This window comes from Gallus gallus, chromosome 1, assembly GCF_016699485.2.
Source record: "Gallus gallus isolate bGalGal1 chromosome 1, bGalGal1.mat.broiler.GRCg7b, whole genome shotgun sequence".
NCBI classification, from domain to species: Eukaryota; Metazoa; Chordata; class Aves; order Galliformes; family Phasianidae; genus Gallus; species Gallus gallus.
In genome coordinates this window covers 92,628,233-92,654,728 of record NC_052532.1, presented here as the reverse complement: position 1 = coordinate 92,654,728, position 26,496 = coordinate 92,628,233, and the positions used below count along the sequence as shown (strand labels likewise).

Sequence of the window (26,496 nt, the reverse complement as noted above, 5' to 3'; positions counted from 1 at the left end):
TCAGTCATTAAAGTTGTGTAAAGGAGTGTGTTAATGTCAGCACTTACATTAACAAGTCTAGCAGAAGATTACGCTGTTTACATACATCATCTAAACTGATTTAAACATTCTCTTCCTGCAAATTCACAGAACGAAATATACCAGCCATTAACCAATCATGTGCAACTCTGTAGAAAACACGACTAAATACAATATTAGCTCCACTGTCCCACACACCGCAGTTTACTACATCACTTTCTTTCTCTGTGAGTCACACTGATATCCAGAGCCATCAGTTCATCATTTCCATAGCAGCATGAAAGAGTGACATTCTAGACATGGTAAACCTTATCACACAGAGAACTCACTGTAAAAGAGAAACATGTTTCCTAACTCCACCAGATGCTTCACTTGCAGCTTTCTACCTCTGACAAAACTCCTTCTGCGATCACTTCTGAACTAGTCACATTTTTCAAAACTTTTTCACGACCACTCTATTTTCTACAAGAGAGGTGCTCCAGGGTTGCTCACTGGAGCAACCCTGCAGGTTCTTCAGCTGCAAGGAACAATTTTGGGTGGACTGGAGAAGAGCAGTACAGCCAATTCAAACTCCACTTGCAATCACAGCTCTTCCAGTCTCATTAAAAAAAAAAAAAAAGAGGAAAGCAATAAATATAGGCATTCCCCTCTTCCCTTAAATTGCCTGTCATGAGGAAAAGAGAAGACTGCGTAAGCTTGCTCGGAGTTGACAGACTAATTACGTCCCTAACTTGCATGGGCTTACTGCAAACCCCCAGCCAGCAGTTCCAGATGCTGCAATCTGAGCACACTACCAGCAAGAAAGACTATAAAGATTAAGGACGTTGAGCAAGTAACTTGCCACTGGGAAAGGTTCCACCGAAGAATTGTGTCCCCCTCCTCTCTTGGCACTCTGCAGTGAAGAGTGAACTTTTGTCTCTCTCCTTCCCTACCCTAAAAGTCCCAATCTTGTCGCACGACTGAACAGATATGACTGAATTGGCTCTGATGGGGGGTTTTAGTTGCCGTGCAATATTTAAGCTCCGAGCCAGACGGCTTTATGAAGTGAGTGACAGTTGGTGACGTGGGGAACAATAGAGAGAAAAAAATAGAGAAAAAGAGGCAGAGACACAGAGAGGAGAATCCACTGAACATGAAAAAGCAGAGGGGGGAGAAGGGCAGGCAACGGGCAGTGAAAACCTAATACATGCATAAAGGGGAGTCTGCGTGGTTAAAAGGGGACTGGAGCATCTCTGCTGATCTGCTGGCCTTCAGCACAGCTCTGTGTGCCTCCACCTGCTAGTCTTTAAGTGCCGTGGTGTGAGAGGTGAAAAGGGAGCATCCACATCTCTGATGGTGGCAGAACTAATTAAATTAATTTGCTACTTACACCCAGCTCCAACAATTGAGTCTCACTGCTGATTTCCAGCACTGGTGGTCACCGGAGCATCACATCTGTATTTGACATTCTCAGATACTTCGGTCTGGTCTTTGACATCTTTCAGCAGGAAAAAGAAGCAGTATGGGAAAACTAGATCATCACTCAGTATTCACCAAAGCTGAGAAAGACTTGTTTTACGACCTAGACTTCCAGTGTCTTTGTTCTGCTTAGTTTATCCTCTAAATGCATTTTGTACATACACCAAAAATGTCCAAAACAAACTGTTTTGTTAAGGAGTGTAGCCAAATTCCAGCAACCCAGCAAACAGGAATGTTACCTCAGGCATAGCCATCTGCAAAAATGCTGGAGAGCCCACAGAAGAGGAAAATCTCATGCTCAGTAATGCATCCACAATACAACTAACTGCACGAAGTTTTGATTGTGAGGCAAAGTCTATTGCTTTATTCTGAGGAGCTATTTTGGTAGTTTTTTCTGTATGAATTGCTCAGAACATGCTCTTGGTGCCCAACTCTGAAGAAAAAGGTGATTATGGGAAGCAAGATATGCTAAGCAATGATACTAATACCAGGCATATGAGGTGACATATCAGCAAGTGGCTCTCCTTTACACAAAAAGATCGCTGAAATTAATTCCCCAGAACACCTTTGGGAGATTCTCTGTTTCTAGGAGAGCTGTCATTTGAAACAGACATTGTAATTTGAGGGCCACAAAATTTTGTATCTTCAAACCAGTTGTTTGAGGTCTCTCTTCAGCACTTCTGAGTATTTATGCCCAAGAAAATGCAGAGCCATACTTCAACAGTAGTTTTCCCAAACAGCTTTAAACTGAGTTGCACAGTACCTCTATCCAAAGTGCAACTTGAGGCAGAAAGAATGCTTCTCAGGCTGGATTTCAGTGAGCTAGAGGATAAATGAGGGATGGAAAATAAGAAAATTTTGCAAGAGGGACCACTTTAGAGAGACAAAAGAAAATCAATCTCTATGCATAAAGTTGGAATGAAGGTCATATTCTGAACACCTTAATAAATCACTCCCTTAATAGAGAAGTAGTAGAGATCTGGCGCATGACATTTTTCAGCCTGTGCTATATAAAGCATTGGAAGAGGCTTCCTGGCAAGAGGACACACAGAGGAGATGACACGGGGCCCAAGAACATGCGGTGATTAAGAACAGGCTCGGTTTGTTCAATAAGAGGAATAAAGATGGTAAGGAAGAGTAAGGAATTCCTTTCTTGCTTTGTTTTGCTATACACTGCTGAGATAAACTAGGATAGGTATGTGAGTGACTGGTCATCACTGCCACCCTCATCCTCTCTTTGGGGAGCAGTTAAAGACAGAGGAGTAACTAATACAACCTGTGGCTAATGTCTTTAAAGAGTGCCTGCAAACTGCTGTATCACAGAGACCAAATGGTTCAGATGTTAAACTGCCTCTTTTTTCAGACTAAAACTGTCCTTTTGAAAAACAGCTCTGGCTGAATGTGTATATCCCCTTCCTGGGCCCTATCTAATAAAATGAGCCAAAACCCAAATCTGGTACATAACTACATGGCTACAGTCCATCTTTAAATTACATCCAGCTACTGTCAGATAGATTCCCCATTAACCTCCTATACTCCATTTGCAAATATCCAAAATCAAACACTTTCTGGTAAGTTGCAGAATAGTTTGCAAATGTAGCTGATGCAGAAATCACAGAATCACAGAATTGTAGGTGTTGGGAAGAATCTCTAGAGATCATTGAGTGCAACCCCCTGCTAAAGCAGTTCCCTACAGTAAGTCATATAGAAAAGCATCCAGATGGGTTGCAAATATCTTGAGAGAAGGAGACTCCACCACCTCTCTGGGCAGCCTGCTCCAGTGCAATGATATTCAAGTCACTCATCTTTGGATACACGTAACTTCTTTCTGGATTACCTGAGTGTATTTTCTGCTGTCATTACGGTGCAGAACCTTTAATATGGGAACTGTGAGCTTACTGGACATTGGTGGTTTGGGAAAAAAACACATGATGCCTTCAACTGGTTTCCTGAAAAAAAGGCAATGCTGAGCTGTGGACCAGGTTCTCCAGCTAACTAGGGCCTCCTCCCCATGCACAAGTACAGAAAGTAGTCTAAGTAATGATGGCAGACGAAGAAGTCCTGTTGTACTGGTACTCCAGTTGAGATGACAATGGAGAGGAAAGGATAGAGCATGAGAGAAGGAGAGCACTTGTTTCTCTCAGTCATCAGGGAAGTGATGGAAATCAGGACTGCTTTTGTAACACAGAAGTAGTGTCTGTGAACAAAAGGGGTAAAGACCATTACACCAGAGGTCTACAAAGAAGACTGGACTCAGAGAGCATGGAACATCTGGGTGAGTCTGCACAAGATCTGCAACAGAGACAGTGTCCAACTAATAATGGTAAACACTTCCAATCTGCAAACCTGACCCATTTTTTTATGCTTTTATTAAGCAATCTGTAGGATTGCTGAGAACATACACCTCCAAATACCAGTGCAAGAGATAGTCATGGCTAATGCAAGTAATACTGTTACTAGGAATTCTTGCCTTGAAAAGAAACATGGAGATCTGCACTTTTAAGACTATATTTTCTTCAGAAAGAAGTTTGTTTCACTGAGGACAGTGCACAGCAAGCTCACTACCTTGGACTTCAGGAGAGCAGACTTTGGCCTTTTCAGGGACCTGCTTGATAGTGTTCCACAAGATAAAGCCCTGGCGGTAAAAAAGGCCCAAATACAAAAAGGAAGCCTACAAAGGGTGGAAGCAAGGACAGGTAGCCTGGGAGGAATATAGAGAAATTCTCTGAGCAGCCAGAGATCAGGCTGGGAAAACTAAAGCACTGATGGGATTAAATCTGGCCAGGACATCAAAGACAACAGAAGGGCTTCTGTAAGTACATCAGTGATAAAAAGGAAGACAAGAGAAAATGTGGGCCTTCTCCAGAAGGAAACAGGAGACCCGGTTATCTGAGATACGGAGAAGGCTGAGGTATTCATCAACATTTTGCCTCAATCTTCATCAGCAAGTGCCCTCACCACACTGTCCATGTCAGAGAAGGCAAAGGCAAGGGACTGGGAAAATGAAGAACTGACCACTATAGGAGAAGGACAGATTTGAGACCATCTAAGGAACTTGAAGTTACACAAGTCCAAGAGACCAGATGAGATGAATCCACAGTTCCTGAGAGAACTGGCAGATGAAGTTGCTGAGCCACTATCTGAGAAGTCGTGTCAGTCTGGCAAAGTTCCAACTGGAAAAGGGAAAGTATAATGTCATTTTTTAAAAAGGGAAAAAGTGAAAAACACAAGGAGCTAGAGGCCAGTCAGTCTCATATCTCTGCCTGGCAAGATCATGGAGCATATCCTGCTGGAAACTATGCTAAGGGAAGCAGAGGACAGAGAGGTGACGGGTGACAGCCCACTTGGCTTCACTAAGTACAAGTAGTGCCTGACAAATTTAGTGGTCTTCTACAACAGGGCTACAGTGCTAGCAGGTATAGGAAGAGCAACTAATGTAATCTACCTGGACTTGTACAAAGCGTTTTACACAGTCACGCATGTCATCCTTGTCTCTAAACTTGAGATTTTGGTTAGATATTAGGAGGAAATTATTTATTCAGAGAGCGGTGAGGCACTGGCACAGGCTGCCCAGAGAAGCTGTGGATGCCCCATCCCTGGAGGGTGTTCAGTGCCAGGTTGGATGGGCCCTGGGCAGCCTGAACTGGTGGGAGGCAGCCCTGCCTATGGCAGGGGCTTGGGGCTGGGTGGGCTTTGAGGTCCCTTCCAACCCAAATCATCCTGTGATCCTATGCTTTCTTATCATTGAGCTGTTTTGATGTTGGTCACCACGCTCCCAACTCCTAGCACCACTGAGACTGTAAAGTCTCCACTGCAACTCAGCCATTTGCTCACAAGCTACGAGATCACTTGGGGAATGTGGGATTTTTCATTCCAAATGGATTTCCAACACAGACATGATGTCAGGACAAGGCAGGGCCATGCTATTGAACAGCTCTTTTCATGCATGATAGCAGATTGTGCAATTATATAGTGCACAACCCTAGATAATGATACCTCTCCCTCAAACAAAGTTATCTTCTCCTGATCTGCTTAGCTAGAAAGTGGGCCACGCTTCCTGTTCTTCTGCTGAATACACAAACCTTTCACTTGTGGCTGAAGCTGAACACTAAACATATTAAGCTTCCCTGCAAGAAGATGGATGCTCTACACAACTCTTAATTGCTAGATATTGCCCAACTTAGAGGATACTTGCTTTCTAGTAACATGCTTCTTTGTCCATCCTTGATCCAAAGCCATTTATCATTCTGATCACTAGGAGTGAGAGTCACACCAGCTCTCATCTTCTCTCTACCACCTACTGAAATCAGAAGTTGTTTAAATGTAGGTAGCACTGGATTAGTCTTTGGGCAGAACTCGCCATGCCCCTGTAAGGCTGCTAAATGTCAGTGTCTGTATTTTTCTGAGATTTTTTCAAGACTTGCCCGAATTTCACCTTCTCTTCAGAGCCCTCAGAAAATTGGGGAATGCATTTTGCTGGGAAATTACAGACAAAACAGAAAGAAAAGAGAGGGAGAAGAATATAAAGCGTGAAGAAGCAGGGAAATTTGAGAAGTATACAATTAGCAGGAGAAGAGGTGAAGGCAGTGTTGGATTATGCTGAAACTCAAATGGAAGATAAATACTTAAGGGAAATGTATTTTTAATTTAAGGGACGGAACAAAACTAGACAATGAATAAAGATAAGCAGAGCAAAAGTGGAATGTATTTCAATATCTCTCTAACTCAACTGCAGTTCTGTTCTGAAAATTACTGTTATAAGAGGAACCGGGGAGTTACAGTCCAGTCAGCTTAACTATGATACCTAGAAAGATACCGGAGCCATTTATGAAACAATTCATAAGTAGCTAAAGGACAGTAATGTGATAAGAAACAGTCAGCAGGGAATTTTGAAGAACAAACACCGTCAAACTAGGCTGACTTCCTTCTTTGATTAGTAGGTCTGGTAGATGGGAAGGAAATGGTAAATATTAAGTACACTGATTTTAGTGTGCGTTTTGGAAATATCTAGACCACAAACTCCCAGAGAAGCAAGCAGATGAAGTGACTACGCAGAGGTGCACAAGTACCATAATCAAGGGTAATTACGAGGGCTTCGCTTTTCCAGCTGGCAGGACCACGTCCCTGAAGTTTGGGCTTCAGGGCTGCTCAGCATTTCCATGAAAGATTTGGACAACAGAACAAAGGACAAAACTGAAAGGATGGCAGCTGGGCAGGGGGGTTGCCATCTCCATGAAGTTGGGTGACTGCGGTGTCAGAATTTGACATGAACACAAGGCACTGCAGAGCTGGCCTACCTTCTGGAGAGGTGATGTATCAAGATATAATTCAGAAATGGTGAGGGCATAGACACCAACTGCACTGGTCCAAAGGAGTCGGCCTAGATGACCTATAAGGGTCCCTTCCAACTCAAATGCTTCTATGATTGGTAACCATTTTAACAGCAGTGCAGCCTAGAAAGAGCTGGAGTGGGACTGAATATGAGGCTGTTAGGCAAGATTCCCACAGAAAAAAAAAAAAATTGCAAATATAAAGGGAGTTTTTTGTATAAGACAAAGGAAGCAATTATTCAATACTGCTGAGCTCTCAGCAGGTACAGCGTGTCCAGTTCCAAGCACTACATTTTACAGAAGATGTAAACAAACTGGAGAGAGATCAAAAAAACAAAACAAAACAAAAAGATAAGAGATGTTAAAAAAAAAAAAAAAAGAAGAAGAAGGAAAGAAAAGGAAGGCTTATAAGGAATGGGTAAAAGAACTGGGTTCATTTTCTCTAGGAAAGGAACAACAGGAGGGGAAGCATGATAACAGTCTTCCGGCACATAAACATTTGTTATAATGGGTGGAGAGACGGAGCAGTTGTCCTCCACATTCATCAGAAGCAGACGAAGAAATAATCAGCTTAATTTGCAATAAAGATGATATAGCTAAACATTAGAAAAACACTTTGCAACGGTAAGAATAGCAAAGCACTGCAACACACTGCTTGGGGAGGCTGTAGAATCACAGGAGGTTTTTATGAAGAGGTAAACAAACATCTGTTAAGGATGATCTTATCTCGTAAGCAGAAAAACAATCAGGGAGGCTTTCTCAGGTCTTTGGCCCTACAGTTTTATGATTTCTCGGCACTTGTCTCAGAGAAATAATCTCAGTAAATAAAAAGTGTCTTGCCATCAACTCTGAAAACTCAGCCTGGACATCCCAGGTTTCCTACACCACCCAGTGCAATGCTGAGCTGGACAGATAGCAGCTCAGGTCTGGAAGCAGGTGTCCTGTGCCAGCAGTGTGCTCCACTATAGCGACTTACCTTCTCTCTGGAGTGAGGCTAATTAGCAGGGCCGGTGTGAGGCACACCGGTGCCACGCCACTTCCCACACTAGGGGTAGCTCACACCAAGCAGCAGAGGCATCTCCGCTCTGCACTGCTTGTCCTTCAAGGAGGGCTGTGCTCGAGGAAGCTTTGAGATGGTGTTTGCTTTCTTCTTTCACATCAGGAACCAGGAATGTCTCTGAACGTGCTGTGGATTTAGAGCTGTGTGCTCCCTGTAACCCCATTTCAACCAATTTGTTCTCCTGCTGTAGCAACTGTAAGATTAAACGCCATGCCTTATTTAGGGCGTTTCATCTGGACATTGATGCTAAACATGAAAAACAGGGTGTGTATGACCCGTGGCACTCCCAGCAAGGACCTCTTTTTTTTCCCACACAGTTTAGCGCTGACCTTTTCCAGAGACGCTGATTGTATCTGAGGGCAGGAGCAATAGGAGCCACCCACCTCGTCCCGGTACAATTGGTGGAGTGGCATCAGCAAAGCAAAAATAGCCAACATCCTCTGCCAGGCGGCCTCTCGGGCTGCTGCAGCCACTAGCGGGCACTGTGTTCCCACTCAGGCACTGTAAGGCACCAGGGGATACCGAGGGATGCACTGAACGAGAGAGGAGAAGGCAAAAGGTGCCTGTTACGCTGTGCCTGCGCCCTGCCCTTTCCCTTTCCTCATTTCTTAGACTTTGTCTGCACACGCAAAATTAACACAAAGCAAACAAAGGGAAGGTGCGATGATGCAGTAATATATGCCCCGAATACCATTTTTATGCTACTTTATAAATGGTTACATAGATGGGAGTCAAGCTGATGTGAAGGTAACTCTAGCAATATCGATTTTACCTATGGAAACACTGTCATTTTAGTTGAAAAGGCAAGAGTATAGTCTGTATTTTGTGCTGAATTTGTATTCCTCATCCAGCAAATGCTTGTCTTGTATACCAGCTGACCTGCACGACTTCCCCTTTAATAACAGCACAGTTAATAATAAGATCTGAACTAAGCTTACAAAAGCCTGCAAGACAAAAGCAATAAGCTGTCACTTGCCATAGGTAAGAGTACCACAGCGGCAACACAAACATGGCTAAGAAGAGAAGAGGAATCTTATACGTGTGATTTCACAGCTCGGCATGACTTCATTTAAAACTGGATGGAGCTTTACAGACCTTTACCATGGTGCTATCCTTAGAAATTCTAAGTCCTCACCCTAAAGCAGGTGTTATTTCTGAATAGGTGTACTGAGACAACCTTGTAAGCAAGGTGTAGAACATACATTACAGAGCCGTAGTATAAAAAATGGTTGGACTAGATGAGTTCAGTGGTCTTTTCCAGCATTAGTGATTCTATGACTCTATAAAAATGCCTTTCCTGGGTCCCCACATACCCTCTTACCCATCCCCTTTCCTGGTCCCTGCCTAGAACCTGCCTCCTAACATGGAGATGGCACATCAACTGGAAGACACACTCCTGAGAAGAGCTGAGAATACAAGCAAGCTGCATACTTAGGTGGTCCCTGGACTCAATTTTCTCTATGTATATATTCTAGGTTATGTCCTTTCCACCACCGTTGAGATCCTCCTCAGAGAGACGGACTAATTGTTGTCAGGAGTTGTGAGGTACCAGGCCAATCAGGGAACACACTGCTTACAACCAATCTGAACTATGTAAAGTGGATCCAAGGAATGGCGTGACACACACCTGATAATACTTCTGGTAATAATTAATTGCTCAAGGCCTGCCAGTAAAAGAGGAGCTAATAATATTTCCCAACCTCTTGAGAAGATCCTCATGTGTTTGTCTAAAAAGCTTTGATAAAATAATCTCTTAACATTCTCAGGCACAAAGTGCTGGAAGGGACCAAGCTTCTGAAGGATCTGAACAAGTGGGCACGACCGGAAACATCCTATATTCCCTCTCCGTCCACAAGATTTGTGGTCCTCCAGCTTCCATGGGGAGCTTGTTCACTGCTCCTTTATCCCATCTTCTGAGCTCTTCTAACACCAAGGCCTGCCTCACTAAGTGGTTTGCTCAGGGCTCTCAGGAGCGTTGTCACCACCCCCTCTCTGCCTTTATCTCACTGCCTTCATTTCCACACCACAGAACAAAGCGGTGGAGCATACAAGGTGTAGAGGTGGCCTGGGACTGGGCAGCATTGGGAATGGCAGAACAGACCACTATCCCTGTGCTCCCAGTCCTTAGAGATGCGCATACCTGCCGTGCACTCTGGCTGACCTCAGCTCCCCATTTCCCACAGCAGAGCGTGTTCCCAGCCTCTCTGGGGAGGACATCCGTGGGGACGGTTCCTGTTTCCCTGCCCTTTCAGTCACTTGCCTTCCTGAACCTGATATGATTGTTTCTTTGGGCACAGTGTAAAGATGCCAGCAAGGAACGGAAACCTCTCATGCCTCAGCAATTTATTAATACGAAAAGGAGGTTATTGAACTTGGAAGCTGTCAAGCCAGCCGTTCTCTTTTCCTGATCAAGAAGATAACCTGCACATCCAGATAAATCATCCATCCAAAGGTCTTGGGCATCCCTGAGACAATTTGGCCTCAAACTATCAAACAGGGAGGTGGAGGGAGGCAGGGACTGTTTGTGTACAGACCTGCCAGAAAATCTAGATGCTAGGGCTGAAGGGCTTCCCGTTGGAAAAGACTTCTTTTTCCATAACTAACAGTAAAGTGCAATCGCTTAGAGTCCTGTTACATCCCAGAGAAAATATTAACAGAAATATGGCCTAAGCATGAACAGGATCCTTCTACCAGAAACATTAGAGATGGGTTGTTTCAGTTAGGGTAGTATGGTTAGGTTGCGGTTCAACTTGATGATCTTTAAGGTCTTTTCCAACCTGAGCACTTCTGTGATTCTAGGATTCTCTGATTCTACGATGAAGATACTCGCTGGGTGTCCTCCATCCTGGGCCACACCCGGCTACTGCTGTGGTGAGTCCCGCTTTCAAACTGCCGCCAACTCTCACACGTGCCCAGCACTAGGAGGACCTATTTTTGTCTGACTGATAAACACTGTCGCAGTGAATGCAACAATTACTACAGATAGTTCTTCAGCAAAATGCAGGTTTGTACTCTCACAGTTCATGTCTCTCCGGTCCCCGAAGCTCTGAAGAGGGCATCAACTGTTTTATGTTGGCCACCCTGCTCCAGCCCAGGGAGCAGCAGGTCTGGCTTCAATCCCTCTGCTGCACATCAGCTCTGCTGTGCAGTGCTGGGTTTATCAGGTTGTGGCCCCACCTCTTCTTTCAAAAGCGTGTCCACCTTTACAGAAGCACAATATCGAAGTCGAGTCCATTCTAATACATCCTCTTTAGTTGCATACAGTTGTCGCATCCCTTTCCATTTTATATTCAGCAAGGCTTTGCCTGCCCAAAAGACTACAGCTATAAGAAATTGGAAAAGATGCTGGGATAGCTCATATGACTCAGTGTTACAATCGATGCCTGCAGCCTTAACAAAGATTGAGTGGGCAGAAGTGGGCTAGAAAAAAGAAAGGTATTACCTGCTCTGATACTTGTGACTTTTAATTCTAATTTCCTAATTACCAAATATTTGTGAATTGGTATCATGGTAATTGCAGCAATGGCTTAGGTCTGCGACACACAACTCAGCAGCACTGAAATATGGGACCACTGGTTATTCGAGCACTACCTAGAGAAAAAAAACAAACCTAAGTTATCACTTAGTTTGACACATGCTGACGTTGCTGACTCAAAAACAGCCTCGGGGATTTTTAAATGTTCTAAGTTACCTCATTTAAAAAAATCTTAAATCCAAAATAACAAAAACTTGTGTTTCACTTCACCCAGGAGGTAAAGTACTGGTAGAGATGAGAGACTGGTAATAGGTTTACTGATCAACAGCATTGTTAAAGGAAAGAAAAAAATGTCCCAGAAGTTAAGGCAATGCCTTAGAAGGCACTGTGCTTTTAAGAGGCCCACTTTCTAGCGATGATGGGAATTCCAGTATTTAAAGAAGAAAACATAAGTAATGATTGAGAACTGATTAAAACCATTTTACTAGTCCCCAAAAATACACAATCCACGGTAAAGAAAGAACAGTGTAATGATTAAAGAAAATAACGCAACCAGATTTAAAAGAGAAGTGGGACTGGCTTTAAAATAAGTAGAACAGGTAACAAATAAACAGAGGAGAAGCTGAATATAAACCAGAAAATGGGAATTAGAAAAAAACTGATGATGGAGGTAAAATGGGGAAAAAAACACTGACAAAGCTTTTTTTCTCTTTGAAAGTAAATTAAGAATAAAATGAGTCCTAATCGTGGTATTGATTCTTTATCAGATGGAAATGTTAGATTGCTCAATAATAATGCAGACAAGACAGATGAAATCAATAAAAACTTCTGTCCTACTGCCAGGAAAAGAGTCAATGGAGATGACATGGTTGATGACATGTCTATTCCAATATCATCTCAGAAGAATTCGATACCATCTACTGAAATCAGGTATTTTACAGTCAGCAGGACAGGATACTTTGCACTGAAACTCTATGAAAAGAAAAAAAAAAAAAAAACAGCAACAACCAACCACTGAACAGGAGTTCTCTGCACTGTTTGTGTCAATTTTGCTCTACCTCTTGGTGCATGGAGGAGGAAGAGCCCTCAATGTGGCATTTTGTTCAGACTACGTAGAAAAGGTGTAACTGTGGTACAACTGTGTCATAACTGTACTTATTCACAGATAAGTACAAACCCGCGATACCTCAGTTCTGATCTGAATAATGAAATGGCCAATGTAGAACATGAGGAATAAAGATTAAAAGGAAGAAAATGTAAGTAGGGACACTTACCCGAGTGTACAGAAAATTCATCCCATTTGACTGTACTGATATTTTTCTCTAAGGAAACTGCTTACATCATTGTTAAATATAGCAAAACTGGTGCAGTATACTTAAGATCCTGGAAGGCAGTTTCCCTTCTATCACATGGCAATATGATTTAAGAACTTGCTTGACATAAGATAATAGTCATTAAGTAGACTATAAATGGCCTATCAGACTGGTCCCAAAATACAATTAAGAATGAGAAGTAATTAAGTTTAACTATGTTTGTACCAAGATCCTGGAGGGCTTTGGTCTTTGGCCTCACGATACATTTAGTCCACAATCCAGAAGAAAACAGCTGCATTTGCAAAATGTTTAATAAGACCAGGAGACCTCTGAAACATGAAAAAGGGAGCAGCTGGTCAAGTGCACTCTGCATGGCACAGTGAGATGGGAACACAGCTCTGCTTCAACGCAAAGGTGGCCATGCCTTGCACATCCACAAGATTAGCTGTAGCTCTGCTGCAGGGAGCTTTGTCCAGGAAAGAAGTAACTCCGCAGAGGACCCTGAGCTCAGGTCAGCTGAGGAGCTGCATATGAGCTTGCAGTGCAACACTGCTTGAAGGGGCTAATGCAATCCCTGGATGTTCACCTAGAGGCAAGGTATGTATGTATACAGCCTCAGTCCTGAGGTATATTCTCCAGTTTTCATGACTGTCTCCTATTGCCAAAATCTCACCATTATCTCTTCTCCATGACCCTTAATTCATCAAACAAGAAAGAAAAAAAAAAGTGCTTATTTTCTGGTTCAGAAGTCATCTTACTTTAACTACCTGCTGGTGTGAATGAAGAACATACCTCCCAGGACTGTCTTCTCACCTGGAACTGATCATCTGAGATCTGAGGTCTACCCATCTTTAGTCTTTCTGCCAGAAATAATGCACTGTCTATGATGAAGCTCAGGAAGCAGTGTCACAAGTGGTGACATACATCATCATCCTGTAGATTTTTGCTCATGCATTTCAAAAGCTGATCCCATCAGTGAGCAATGTCAGTTCTTCTTTCAGCTCTGGAAAAATGGCACCTATCTTTGGCTTTGCTAACCATACAAGGCAAGCAATCTGAAGAACACAGGATGACGTGAGAAGCAAATGAAAAGTGAGAAGACCAGAATTACTGACAAGCAGAATGAGAATAGAAAAAAAAAAGCATAAACATGCTGCCCAAGCATAATACACATACCAAAGGACAGTGGAGAGACAACTAGAATGTTGTCTCCTTCCACATCTCCTTCAAGCCTAAAAAAGAAGATTCCCCGCAAAACACCTAGGTGTACTTGTGTCAAAGGGTAGAAGTATGCTGCCCATAGCAGTCTTGCATCTGTCCAGCACAAAGATGCCAGCAACCTCCTGATTGTTACTGTACTCTTTCAGCTCTATTGGAGTACAAACTCTTATATCAGTGAGCTGTCAGTAAACTTGATGGCCCTACAGAGACTTAGGACCAGCCAGTCAATGATCACATTCCTAAAACAGACACACACTTGCAAAAAAAACCCACTCTTGCAAATCGTCTCGGATACAATTTGCTGTATCTATTGTCATGCCTGTTGAGAGCCACATGACTCCTGCAAGTAGATTTTAACTTATAGTTGGGAATTAACACTGGAGTTAACAGGTCACCTCAATGCCAAAGACTTTAGTCATTGATGAATCTCAGATGACAGAGGTTGGAACCACTTCATTTCCTGCAAAGTAGTTCAGCGCTGTTATACTCTGGGTGTATTGCCTATGAAGTCAAAGCATGGAAAACCTGGAATTATCCTAGAAACATCTGTCCTGGGAAAAGTAAAGGCTGCCAAGGAATTAAGGCTGTTGATTTCTGATCTTTTTTTCAAGAAAGGATGCAGAAAGCACAAGCTTGAACATAAAAGGAGAGGAGAGGAGAGGAAAAAGGAAAGGAAAAAGGAGAGGAGTGGAGAGGGGAGGGGAGAGGGGAAGGGAAGGGAAGGGAAGGGAAGGGAAGGGAAGGGAAGGGAAGGGAAGGGAAGGGAAGGGAAGGGAAGGGAAGGGAAGGGAAGGGAAGGGAAGGGAAGGGAAGGGAAGGGAAGGGAAGGGAAGGGAAGGGAAGGGAAGGGAAGGGAAGGGAAGGGAAGGGAAGGGAAGGGAAGGGAAGGGAAGGGAAGGGAAGGGAAGGGAAGGGAAGGGAAGGGAAGGGAAGGGAAGGGAAGGGAAGGGAAGGGAAGGGAAGGGAAGGGAAGGGAAGGGAAGGGAAGGGAAGGGAAGGGAAGGGAAGGGAAGGGAAGGGAAGGGAAGGGAAGGGAAGGGAAGGGAAGGGAAGGGAAGGGAAGGGAAGGGAAGGAAAGGAAAGGAAAGGAAAGGAAAGGAAAGGAAAGGAAAGGAAAGGAAAGGAAAGGAAAGGAAAGGAAAGGAAAGGAAAGGAAAGGAAAGGAAAGGAAAGGAAAGGAAAGGAAAGGAAAGGAAAGGAAAGGAAAGGAAAGGAAAGGAAAGGAAAGGAAAACAAGGAGAATCTTATTCACGAAACAACAGACTCAAAAAGTAACACCGGCTTTCTCCTAGCACAGGGAGGAGGCTCAGACTGCAACTTCTAGAGGCAGCACTGACCTCGGAGAGAAGAACAGCCTCACAGGGAGAAGATAAAATTTCCATTGACTGCCATGTAAGGAGAGCGGTGAAAATGCCAAGTGCTTCTGATGATGTCCCTTTTAGGCAAGATATTTACCAGTGACAAAACTAAAGATGGCCATAAACAGACCACATGTCTCCAGCCCATGGAACCCACTGCCATAGAACTGGCCCAGCAAGCCAAAGGACGACATTTATCCAAGAGCACTTAAGTTTTCAACTGCTGCGTGGGCTACAAGACGGGGAAAGATCTCCTAGGGAAGGGTCTGTATCTGAACAGCATAGTCTTTGCACAGTAGGGACCAAGTGTTCCTTTTGAGTCATTAACTCAGCTATTTTGCACAGTAATAAAGCCTAGATAAGGAAACAGCCAAGAACAGCACGGACTGCCAGAGAGGGGCGGGGTAGAGCAGAGGTCCCTGCTTCAGTTCCTGACAAAGCTGTTCATTTTTACTCCCCACCACAAGATAGCAGCTGTGGTGGTACAGGTTATCAATGACCAGAGGCAATCCAGTGCCACTGGAAACAAATCCAGGGAACGAAGCCATGATATGTTTCTGGCAAAAGCCTTCAAAGCAAAAAGCTGAGGACTGGAGAAGGTCTCTTGGGGCCCCAACTTCACTAACACAGCCGTCCTGACCATGTGCTGGCTCACAGTGATAACATTGTGTGCTGAGGTTGGCATGCAGTCCAGGTGAAATCACAAGTAGAAAAGCTTCCCAACCCTGTGTGGCCTCAGCAGTCACGTTCACAGCTCCTCGCCCGCCTACCACACCTCACCAGGCTCCACCCAGCACCGTCCTGCACCCACAGGGACGCTTTGCCCTTCCTGGATTTCTTCCACAAAGTTGGGTAGTAGCCATTGCATTTTCTTAGGAAATACTGCTACATGAAGTACCCACACATACTGACTGCACACAAAGGCCTGGAGCCTCTGCTGGCACATGTTTTTGCCCTGAGCTTCATCTATGGCACCACTCATCTCCCCAGCATTTTCCTCATGAGTTTCTAACAGCTGTATTACCCCCATCAGTTTATCCACATGCACAGCTTTGCCACGGTTTAACTCTGTGGGGAAGAGAATAAGAAACAAAGCAAAAGTCTGGTATCACAGGAATACAGACAGGGATCTGGATAGGCTAGACTGGTGGGCTAAATCCAACCACATGACATTCAACAAGGCTAAATGCCAGGTACTTCACTTGGGCATAACAACTCAATGCAGCAGTATAGGCTTGGGGAAGAGTGGCTAGAAAATTACTCAGCAGAAAAGGACCTGTGGATGCCGGTTGCTGGCCACAGTGCACCCAGGTGACCAAGAAGGCCAATGGCATCCTGGCTTGTATCAGAAATAACATGCCCCGTAGGACCAGAGAAGTGATTTTCTGTTTACTCAGCTCTGGTGAGACCACAGCTAGAGTGCTGCGTTCAGCAAGGATTCCTCACTACAAGAATACTGTGTTACTAGAAAGCATTCAGAGAAGAGCAGTGAAGCTGATGTAGGGACCAGAAAACAGAACTGAGATTTAGTCAGGAGAAAAGGAGACTGAGGAGACAACTAATCACTCTCTTGAAAGGAGGCTGTCAGTCTATTTTCTCAGGTGAGAAAATATATGCCATCTCTGCAGGTATTTAAGAGATGTGTGGATGCAACGCTTAAGGATATGGTTTCATGATGGACTTGAAGAGTTAGGTAATGGTTAGACTTGATCTTAAAGGCCTTTTCCAACCCAGATGACTCTACAGTTTTTACACAACCAAACAAAAATGCCCATTGGTGAGAGAAAAAAAAAAAACAGGTGAGAAGAATGCATCTAGCCCATGCACCCTCCTCCCAGCAAAGATGGTCTTGTTGCTCCCACTGGGGCCTCTGTCTTCTCCCATCCTGTACAACACAGTCAAACCTTTGGGAGCAGCACAGATAGTGGAATAGTGGGACTCTGGAGATGAGAGGCTGGTGGCAGGTTGAGAGTGATGGTAGCTCCTCTTGGAAACACTGGTACTCACTTCCACCATCTTCAGTGGTAGAGGTGGCTGCTGATCACACAGAACATGACTGGGGTAGATACTTACGTGGGAAACAGGAACAAAGTGGGGTCAAGGAGAGCTACTTACTGGAGCAATAAGATTTGAAGATTAAAGAGCAAGAGTGATGTGGCTTGGTTGTTTGCAGGTCGTTTGTACAGAACAGGGTGAAAAAAAGTAATAGCTTGGGTTGAGAGGGGATGCCTTCTTCACTTGCTCTGAGGCCCAACTCTCAACCACTTGCCTGCCAACAAGCGAGACAACCTCAGATGGCAATTGCAGAACGAACTACTGTGATCATCCAGACTTGCACCCTAGAAAACCTGGGCCAGAAATCTTGGCAGAAATCCTTTCCATCTCCACAAGCATCTACTTTCTGACAAGAATCCAGATGAATTAAAAGCCACCTGTGAAGAATCCTCCACAATCCTCAGTAAGCGTTTCCAGTCATTAATTGCATGCAACGTTAAAAAATGAGTCCTCTTTTGAAGCTTTAAAAAAAGTTTCGAATTGAATCAGTCATTCTTTTTTCACTTCAGTCTGATAGAACAAAAAGTTTGTTCCACGTACAGGTATATATATACACACAATACAAAAGTTAGCCTTCAGCTTCATTTTCCCTTCAATTCTTTGAACTGTTTCATTGGAAGGCACATTTCCAACTCTAACAACTCAGGCATATTCCCTGAAACCTCTCCCATCCAGGAACCACCAACAAAAGCACTAAATAGAGTACATGGGAAGTGACAATGTTAGTACTAAATGATACACACACCCAGTCTCTCCTAGAGTTATTCATCCTGAAGTTATTTACCAAAAGTTGCATGCGTTTCCCCAGCTACAGCACCATCCTGGAATTCTGTTGTCAGCCAGTGAGCCACTCCAGTCCCCATCCTTCCTTGTCACTTGCTGCCCAAGACAAACTCACTAACTGATAAGCACAGCCTGTATTCCTTATCCTTTGACATGTGACTTGCAACAACTAATGTTATGCTTGGATGCATCTTTCCAAGTGATCCAGGCTATTGCAATGTCCTTTTTTTTTTTACTGCCTTACTGATTTTTCACTCATTACTACCATGCAATGACTATTTCACCGTCTTTCAGGTGATTGATCGTAGAGCTCAATAATACACAGCAACAAGAGACCAACTTTGAAACATTTGTTTCCCCTTACAATTGCATAACGCCATCCATTTGGGAAGTGACACATTTCCTGTAAAGTTCTAATGTCGGCACTGCAAGAACCACCACCACAACAAATTTCTAGAAGCACTATGCCAGCGTTATATATGCCACTATACCTATTCCTAATTCAGTCTACCTTGTTTAATTTGATGTTTTAAAGTAAAAGCTACCACCCAATCCATGTTTCCATAAGTGGGCCTCTACTTAAGCAGCAGTTTTCCCTTTCTGGTTGAGATAAAAGCAAATTATTTATGATTCTTGAACTGCTGCTGGGATCTTGTCTGTCAGAGGCATAACATTTCTCACCAGAACACAGGAACATGAATAACTTGTTCTCAAAAGCACTAGTCCTTCATCTGGCAAAGCTTATGCACATGATTAACTTCACTGCATCACAAGAGCTGGTGACAATGCACAGTAAAATACATGTTTTCAGTTCTTAAAGGAACTGGGGCCCAGGAGGATGCCAAAGGGAAGTCAAAACAGGAGGTTAGACAGTTGGAAACTTTCCTTTACACTGTTACACAGAACTCACATCTTTTCAGTTGTTGAGTCAATAGCAGACTGCATTCCCACTGCCTGATTGCTTCAGGTGCGTTACATGAATTACAAATAAGTAAAAACACAGATTCCCTTATTCCCAAGAGGTTTTTGAAGATCAGCTACTAACTCCTAACTGTATCTGTGCTTGTTGGGTAATGAGGTGAGGCAACACCCTTGACTGATGAGATCCATGAGGGAAAAGGTGAGTTATGCCCTCCAATGAAGAAGAGCTCATGGGTCTGACATCACACTGTGATGTCAGCAATGAGACAGCAATGGAGTCTCAGTAGCCTGTATCTACACGAGTGTCCGTTCTTTCCCATTTTACTGTGGATCACTGTATAAGAAGGAATGAAATCCAGTGTCTTTGTTGTAAGCAAAGGGTCCAAGTGACATAAAACCTTCCTGGAAAGATGCTTTCCCCATCTGTCTGAGCTGGCTGATCCAAAAACAACTTACCTCCTAGGAGATAATATTTTAGTTGTGAGTAACACTTTGCTTTCCCATATCATCCAGGCAGTCCGTCCATTTCTGTGTCAGGCCACATGCCAGAGGGGAAGCTAGCACACTGCAGGCTGCTCAGGTTTGGTGTTTCTGCTTGGGAAGACAGGTGTGGTTATAAGGTAAAATAATAGCCATTGGTGTCAGGAAACACCAACCCTTGCAGCATGCTCTCCTAGATATTAAATCTTGAGTGACATTCACTTTAGTCTCATGATTAGGACTAGGAAATACAGAGTAACACAAACATCAACAACAAAATACAAGAGCTTCCAAGCATCAACATCCTGCACACTATGCACTCCAAGGTATAGTTGTGGCCTATGGCAACAGGCCTATGAATATTCCTAATGTAAAGAACTTATATACCAAGAACAGTTTCAGAGACCCAAGCTGCAGTATCATTGCATTCAAGCTAACAAGAAGGCTAAGGATAAACAGCATTCACGGCTACTACATGCAACACTTACTCTATGATCCATAAAGCAAAATATCGAGTACATTCCCTTGGTCATTCCCTCACATTACTTTTGGAAGCATAGACTTCACAGAATCACAGAACTGTTTGAGATGGAAAGGACCATTAAAGGCCATCCAGCCCAACTCCCCTGCAATAAACAGGGGCACCTACAGCTCCATTAGGTGCTCAAAGCTCTGTCCAGCTTGACCTTGGGTGTCTCCAGGGAGGGGCACCCACCACCTCTCTTGGCAACCTGTTCCAGTGCCTCACTGTCTAATGAAAAAACTTCTTCCTTACATCTAGTCTAAATTGCTCCTGTTTCAGTTTGAAACTATTTCCCCTTGTCCTATCACCACAGACCCTGCTAAAGAGACTGTCCCAGTGCCTTCTTACAGCCTCCCTTTAGATGTTGAAAGGCCGCTCTCAGGTCTCCCTGGAGCCTTCTCCGCTCCAGGCTGCACAGCCCCAGCAATCTCAGCCTGTCCTCATAGGAGAGGTGTTCCATCCCCTGGATCATTTTTGTGGCCCTCCTCTGGACGCACTCCAACAGGTCCATGTCTCTCCTGTACTGCGGACTCCATATCTGGATGCAGCATTCCAGGTGAGGCCTCACCAACTCAGAGTAGAGGGGCAGGATCACATCTTGGGGATCCCATAATTTCATGTATTTGCCCCCATAGAAGCCTTTAGAATAGTTAGCTAAAATAATAATAATAATAATAATAATAATAATAATACGGTATATATGGCATATATTCCACACCTATTTCCCCATGTAAAATATACTGTTAATTCTTCTTCCATACCTTCCTAATTATTTTTCTCCCTCTTTTCCCTCTTTCTCTTTTTATATTTTTGACTCCTTAGCCTGTCTCCCTCTGCTTCAGCTTGACCAAGCCTTTCATTTCTTCTTTACTCCATGTTTCTTTCTTCAGTACCCATCTTCTTGGTGCCCTGGGTGCTCTTATTCCCCCTGACTGATGGGCTTCACCCCCTCACAAAGCATACTCCAGTAGTATTTGGACTGTATGGAAAAACAAGCATCTCATAGTTAGTGTTAGATCCTTTATGATTCATACAGGAAGAGCCTGTTTATAGCCTTGAGCCTGCAAGGGCTTCTGGAATCTGAAATCCTTTCTCCTTCCATTTTCAGGGCAAACAGCTGAAGAGACTAGGAATCTTGCTTCCCCTCACAGATATCTTTTCCTTCCAGAAAGCAGTCTTACCTTTAGATCCCCCCCGTTCAGCAAATGGGCTATCATATATCCCAGTGTTTGCCCAGCCTATGCAATCTGATAGGCCACCTATATTGAAGAGGGTGATTAACATCTAAGAACGGATGGGAGGTGACCTTCCACACAGCCATGATGTATTTTTGGAAGAGCAAGGCAAATTCAGAAGGGCTTAGTAAACTCTTTGATCATTTAAGTTTCTGGTTACCAGATAACCACCACCATCCTTCCAATAAATCCATTTATTCTTAACTATGTGAATCCCCATCCCCATTTCTGCAGCATTAGCACCTACTGGTAAGCTACATCTTCCACTCAGCTGCACCATCATCCCTCAGCAGTTCCAGTAACTCATTACACAAGTGCTCTGCTTTCTGTGTTTGATGACATGGCCGCGTGCTTTGCTTGCTGCACACTCCACTTACCTCGTGCAGCATCCCAATTACTTGACATGTGCAGGCACTAGGCCACAACCTGAAAACTGCCACTTCTAAGTCCTCTTAAAAATCTCTAAGAGAATCCACTTATTTCATGCATTTTTCATAGCTCCTCTCATTCTCCTCTCTGTTGTTACATTCACATCTGCTGCTAACTAGCCTCATTTTTAAAAAAGCACAGCAGGAGCTAGAGAAATCTCTAAGTCTGGTGGCATTATAACATCAGGGATACTCCCCCACTCCCATTATCTCCATGTCCCGCTTTTTATTTTCTCTATTCCCTTTTCCTTCTCCTCCTTTCATTTTTGCTGTCGCGAACAGTTACACTAGGACTATTGCAAATGTGAGCTGGTTTCCGCTAAGCACAGCAACAGCTCAGCTAGTAATTTGTATCCCCTCACTGCCACAGGTTGGACAGAGCAGAGGCAGCTGGTGTTGCGTGCTGCAGAGCAACCCCAGGAGATAAGAGCAGCCTGAAGAGAAGACACGCAAGCTGCCCATGGGAAGACAGTGACATGACTTCTGCGGGACACAGACATCTCACACTTACTTCTAGCACGGACATCCTTTTGAAAGCAGGACACCACCTTGTTGTCCTTCCTGGTCTAAGACAACAACGAAGGTTTCTGTCAAGAAGCACTCCAGAGAGAAAGTAAAAAGAGCCATGTTGGTGGCATCAACCAACAGACCACCAATTAATATATTTTGCAAGACTAGGGGTGGGAGGAAAGAAAAAGAACAAACGAAGTTCAACAGTTTTTCCCTGTGATCTCAAATTTCTCAGGAAAACTGTTCCACCCTTCAAGTGTGGAGGACTTCTGGATGAAATCCACCCAGATCTGACAAGGAAGCTACTTAAAACTTTCAGAGAAAAATTAAATAACCAAGCAGGTAGATAGACTGCAAACATCAGTCTTGGTCTCCTCCATCTCACATTTCAGAAGTGAGGGGACTAGATGCTATTTCCCATCCACGAAGAAAAGAATAAAATTAAATGTACCTCCATTTAGGCACCTTAGACACTGGACACACCACCTACATTCTCCATCAGTCCTGCACGGTGCACCAGTTGATGTGATATGCCTTCTCTGAAAACATGTATGAGATTAGGCACCGACAGCAAGATACATAGAGATCCAACTTGCTTCTGGATTCTAGCAGGCTGAAATAAGCCTTGAACATTGGGTTCTTCAGGCTGTTAGAGACTTCAGGCACAGTACTGGTGAGGTGGTTTCAACAGTTTACTACTAGACTCAAGAGCTAACAGGGTGCCAAGTGCCCCACTGATACACAAATGCCTTAAATATTCAGCTGCCTAACTCCTAGATGGGTAGCTAGTATTCATTTGAAGGGGCATTGTATGCTTATTATCTCAAATATATTGTTCTCACAATCCTGCCTAGTATAAACAGCATTAAAGAGGAAAACATTGAAGTGCAGGAAAGGAAATTTTGAAGCCTTGGAAAAAGGCATATTGGTGAGTGAACAGATACAAAGAGTCATCAGTAAGCAGTTAAACACTGCTCTGGAAGATGATGAGTATGAGGAGACAGCACCAGCCCTGAAACATGAACACAGAGTCCACATGGAGAGGATGAAATCTGACAGAGGAGCCAGAAGGAACATGAAGCTAAAGAGTAAGAAGGGTAAGGCAGCAAAACTCAGGGGTAGCGCAGGAATGTATGGCAGGAGGCTGGGGACTGCAAGCTGCACGGCAGTAACTGAGGAAAATGGAGCATTTCACTTTGAGGATGTAGGCAAAAACTCAGGCATTTAAGAAAAAATCTGTGAGATTTGACAGGCCCACGTGCAAAACAGAGCTTGGATAGAGTAAAATGTGGTAATCTGGATGTCATTCTCAGGGAGAATAGCAGAAATACTGGGGGTAATGAAGAGAAGTGGCCTTGGGAAAAGACACAGTTTTCCCATATATCAAGTTCTAGATGTCGGTCAGGGATGACGGAAGACTGAAGAAATGGGAAGAGGCCAGACCAAAGAGATAGCAGTACAAGATGTTGAACAGAAACAGCAGAAAAAACAGAGGAGAATAGTTGAAAAAAGAAATAAAAAAAAAGAGAAGGGAAGGGAAGGGAAGGGAAGGGAAGGGAAGGGAAGGGAAGGGAAGGGAAGGGAAGGGAAGGGAAGGGAAGGGAAGGGAAGGGAAGGGAAGGGAAGGGAAGGGAAGGGAAGGGAAGGGAAGGGAAGGGAAGGGAAGGGAAGGGAAGGGAAGGGAAGGGAAGGGAAGGGAAGGGAAGGGAAGGGAAGGGAAGGGAAGGGAAGGGAAGGGAAGGGAAGGGAAGGGAAGGGAAGGGAAGAAAAGAGAAGAGAAGAGAAGAGAAGAGAAGAGAAGAGAAGAGAAGAGAAGAGAAGAGAAGAGAAGAGAAGAGAAGAGAAGAGAAGAGAAGAGAAGAGAAGAGAAGAGAAGAGAAGAGAAGAGAAGAGAAGAGAAGAGAAGAGAAGAGAAGAGAAGAGAAGAAAAGAAAAGAAAAGAAAAGAAAAGAAAAGAAAAGAAAAGAAAAGAAAAGAAAAGAAAAGAAAAAGAAAAAGAAAAAGAAAAAGAAAAAGAAAAAGAAAAAGAAAAAGAAAAAGAAAAAGAAAAAGAAAAAGAAAAAGAAGGCCCAGGGAAAATCAAAAGATAGAAACTTCTAGAGGTGGCTGGGACAACACTAGATATTCCTGTGAGAACAGCTTTGGGATTATAGCACTGAGTAGATTTCAGGGTATCCAAGCAAGTAGCGGAGCAGAAGAACTTGCCAAAGATGATGTGAATAGAGAGAATGCAGAAAGTTTGTTCCATCCTGCAGAGACTGCAGCACGTGGAAATGCTTGCAGGGGTGACTGCAGGACTAGTGCCATATAAAATATGCACAACTGTAAAAGTCACTGGATAACAGCATGGAGTAGAGCCGTAGCCCCAAGAAGAAAAGAATACAGGCGAGATTATTTTCTTAGTAAGTACGGAAGATTAAAGAAGCAAGTCAAACTGAAATTATTCATTGAAACGTCTGTTCGTAACGACGATCCCTCCACTAAAGGAGAAGCCCCTTATTTCAACTTTCAGTGTTTAAAACAGTTGGGCAGCAAAAATGAAATTGTACCTTCAGCCATTAAGAAGTGGAGATCTTCATCTCCAAGTTCTTTGACAAAAAGTCTGCAGCACAATTTCATTTTATTTTCGGAAGTTTTTCTTCAGCAAGGGATTTTAGCTTCATGACTTTTGCCTCCAATTCGGGAAGAAAAGCAATGGGTCTAGGATTATTATTTTAAAACAACATTTTAAACACCCAAATTTCCCACTCAGAAGGAAAGTGCTTCTTTCCAGCCATTTCCACTACAGCTTTCATTGCTTTCCTCTAGCGGTGAGGAGCCGTACATCAGCCTGACATCATTTACAGGTTCCAAAATGATGCATCTGTTCAGTAGTATCTGAGTTTTTATATTCAGGGTTCCTTACTTCAAACCCGTAAGTCTCAAGAGTATCACTGTGAGCTGCTTGTTTGTAATTATAATGCATTTCTTTTAATCGCTGTGGGCCTACAGGTAGAAGTTAAATATTCAGAAATGATACCCACTTCTAGTGATACTTCAGATTAGTACAAGAACTACTTCATACCACAACAGAGAGAAATAAGAGACTTCTGAAATAAGTAGAACAACATCACCTGTGCAGTCATTCCCACCGGCACGATGCTTATAACCCTAATACCCTGCAAGCACATCAGACAGCTTACATTTCCAACTCCAGCAGGCTCTGAAAAGCAATAGTTACTCCAAATTCAGCAAACTCCTGTTCTAACACAACATTCCTGTCCTGCCATGCCAATCATATCAGTAGATCAACACCTCTGGTGTTCAGTACATCTTGGAAGTCATTCTGCCCCAGCCTTGTTTCAGGTTAGAGCCTTTGCTTTATTACCGTGATCTGGATTGGAGTCCCACACCAGTTGCTGGCTGCCAGCGATTCAGGTTCTCATGCTATGCAGCGCTTTCTGCAGAGCTGCTCAGGAGATTACACCGGCGATGGCATTTTATCAGTGCTGCTATGAGGTGAGTGCAGACACGATAAGGAAGTGTTAAAAGTCAACGAGGTGCCATTGACAAGGATTGAAGCTGGACTCGCGCTTCCCCACCAACCATGTGTGTGCTGACGTTGTGCAGCCCAGTCGCCTTCTCACCAACTGCTGCTTTGGCAGGCTGCACATTTCACCCTCCCTTTTTGGTACACCACTGAGAGTCGAGACAGCCAGCTCATCTCCTCTGGTAGCATCAGGCCTTTAGGGAACAAATCCTTTCTTATGAAATCCACACGTGTTCCCTGGGCGAGCATTAAAGAGATTTTTCATCATTCAGATATTCTGATAGCAGGTTAGTCTAGTTGCTTTAGTTCCTTCCCACCATTCCCTCCCAGAATGGAGGACTCCCTTTGAGAGATCCACTCCCCCAGAAGACTGCTTTCCCAGGCAAACATTCCCACACTCTGCCTGGAGCTGAGCAGAGCCTCCAGCAGAACGCCTGGCATTCAACCCACAGAGACTAACCCCATGAGCAAGGGAGCCCCAGGGCTTAGGAAACCTGTCCTGACCAATGGCTTGATTAGAACCTAAGAGTGTCTCCTTTGGGTTTTCAGGGGCAGATGAAGAGGCTCACAAGAAACTCATTTCTATTGTGCAACTGCTGACACGATCCCCAAACTGGAAATCACGCAAGCAGCCAGCAACCCAGAGTATTACAGAATCACACACAGAATCACAGAATGGCCTGAGTTGGAAGGGAAGGGACCTCAAGGATCATGAATCTCCAACCCCCCTGCCAGGCAGGGCCACCAACCTCCCCATTTACTAGACCAGGTTGCCCAGGGCCCCATCCAACCTGGCCTT

The 26,496-nt window shown here is 43.9% G+C and overlaps 1 long non-coding RNA gene across 1 annotated transcript; it reads right to left on the bottom strand.

Annotated features, from left to right (window-relative positions):
- Window positions 1-1,417: 1,417 nt before the first annotated feature.
- Window positions 1,418-25,598, bottom strand: LOC124417670. The gene is made up of 2 exons (XR_006933901.1): window positions 25,536-25,598; window positions 1,418-1,495 (listed from the first exon to the last, which is right to left on the bottom strand). It is a non-coding gene; the product is annotated as an uncharacterized LOC124417670 (long non-coding RNA).
- Window positions 25,599-26,496: the final 898 nt, after the last annotated feature.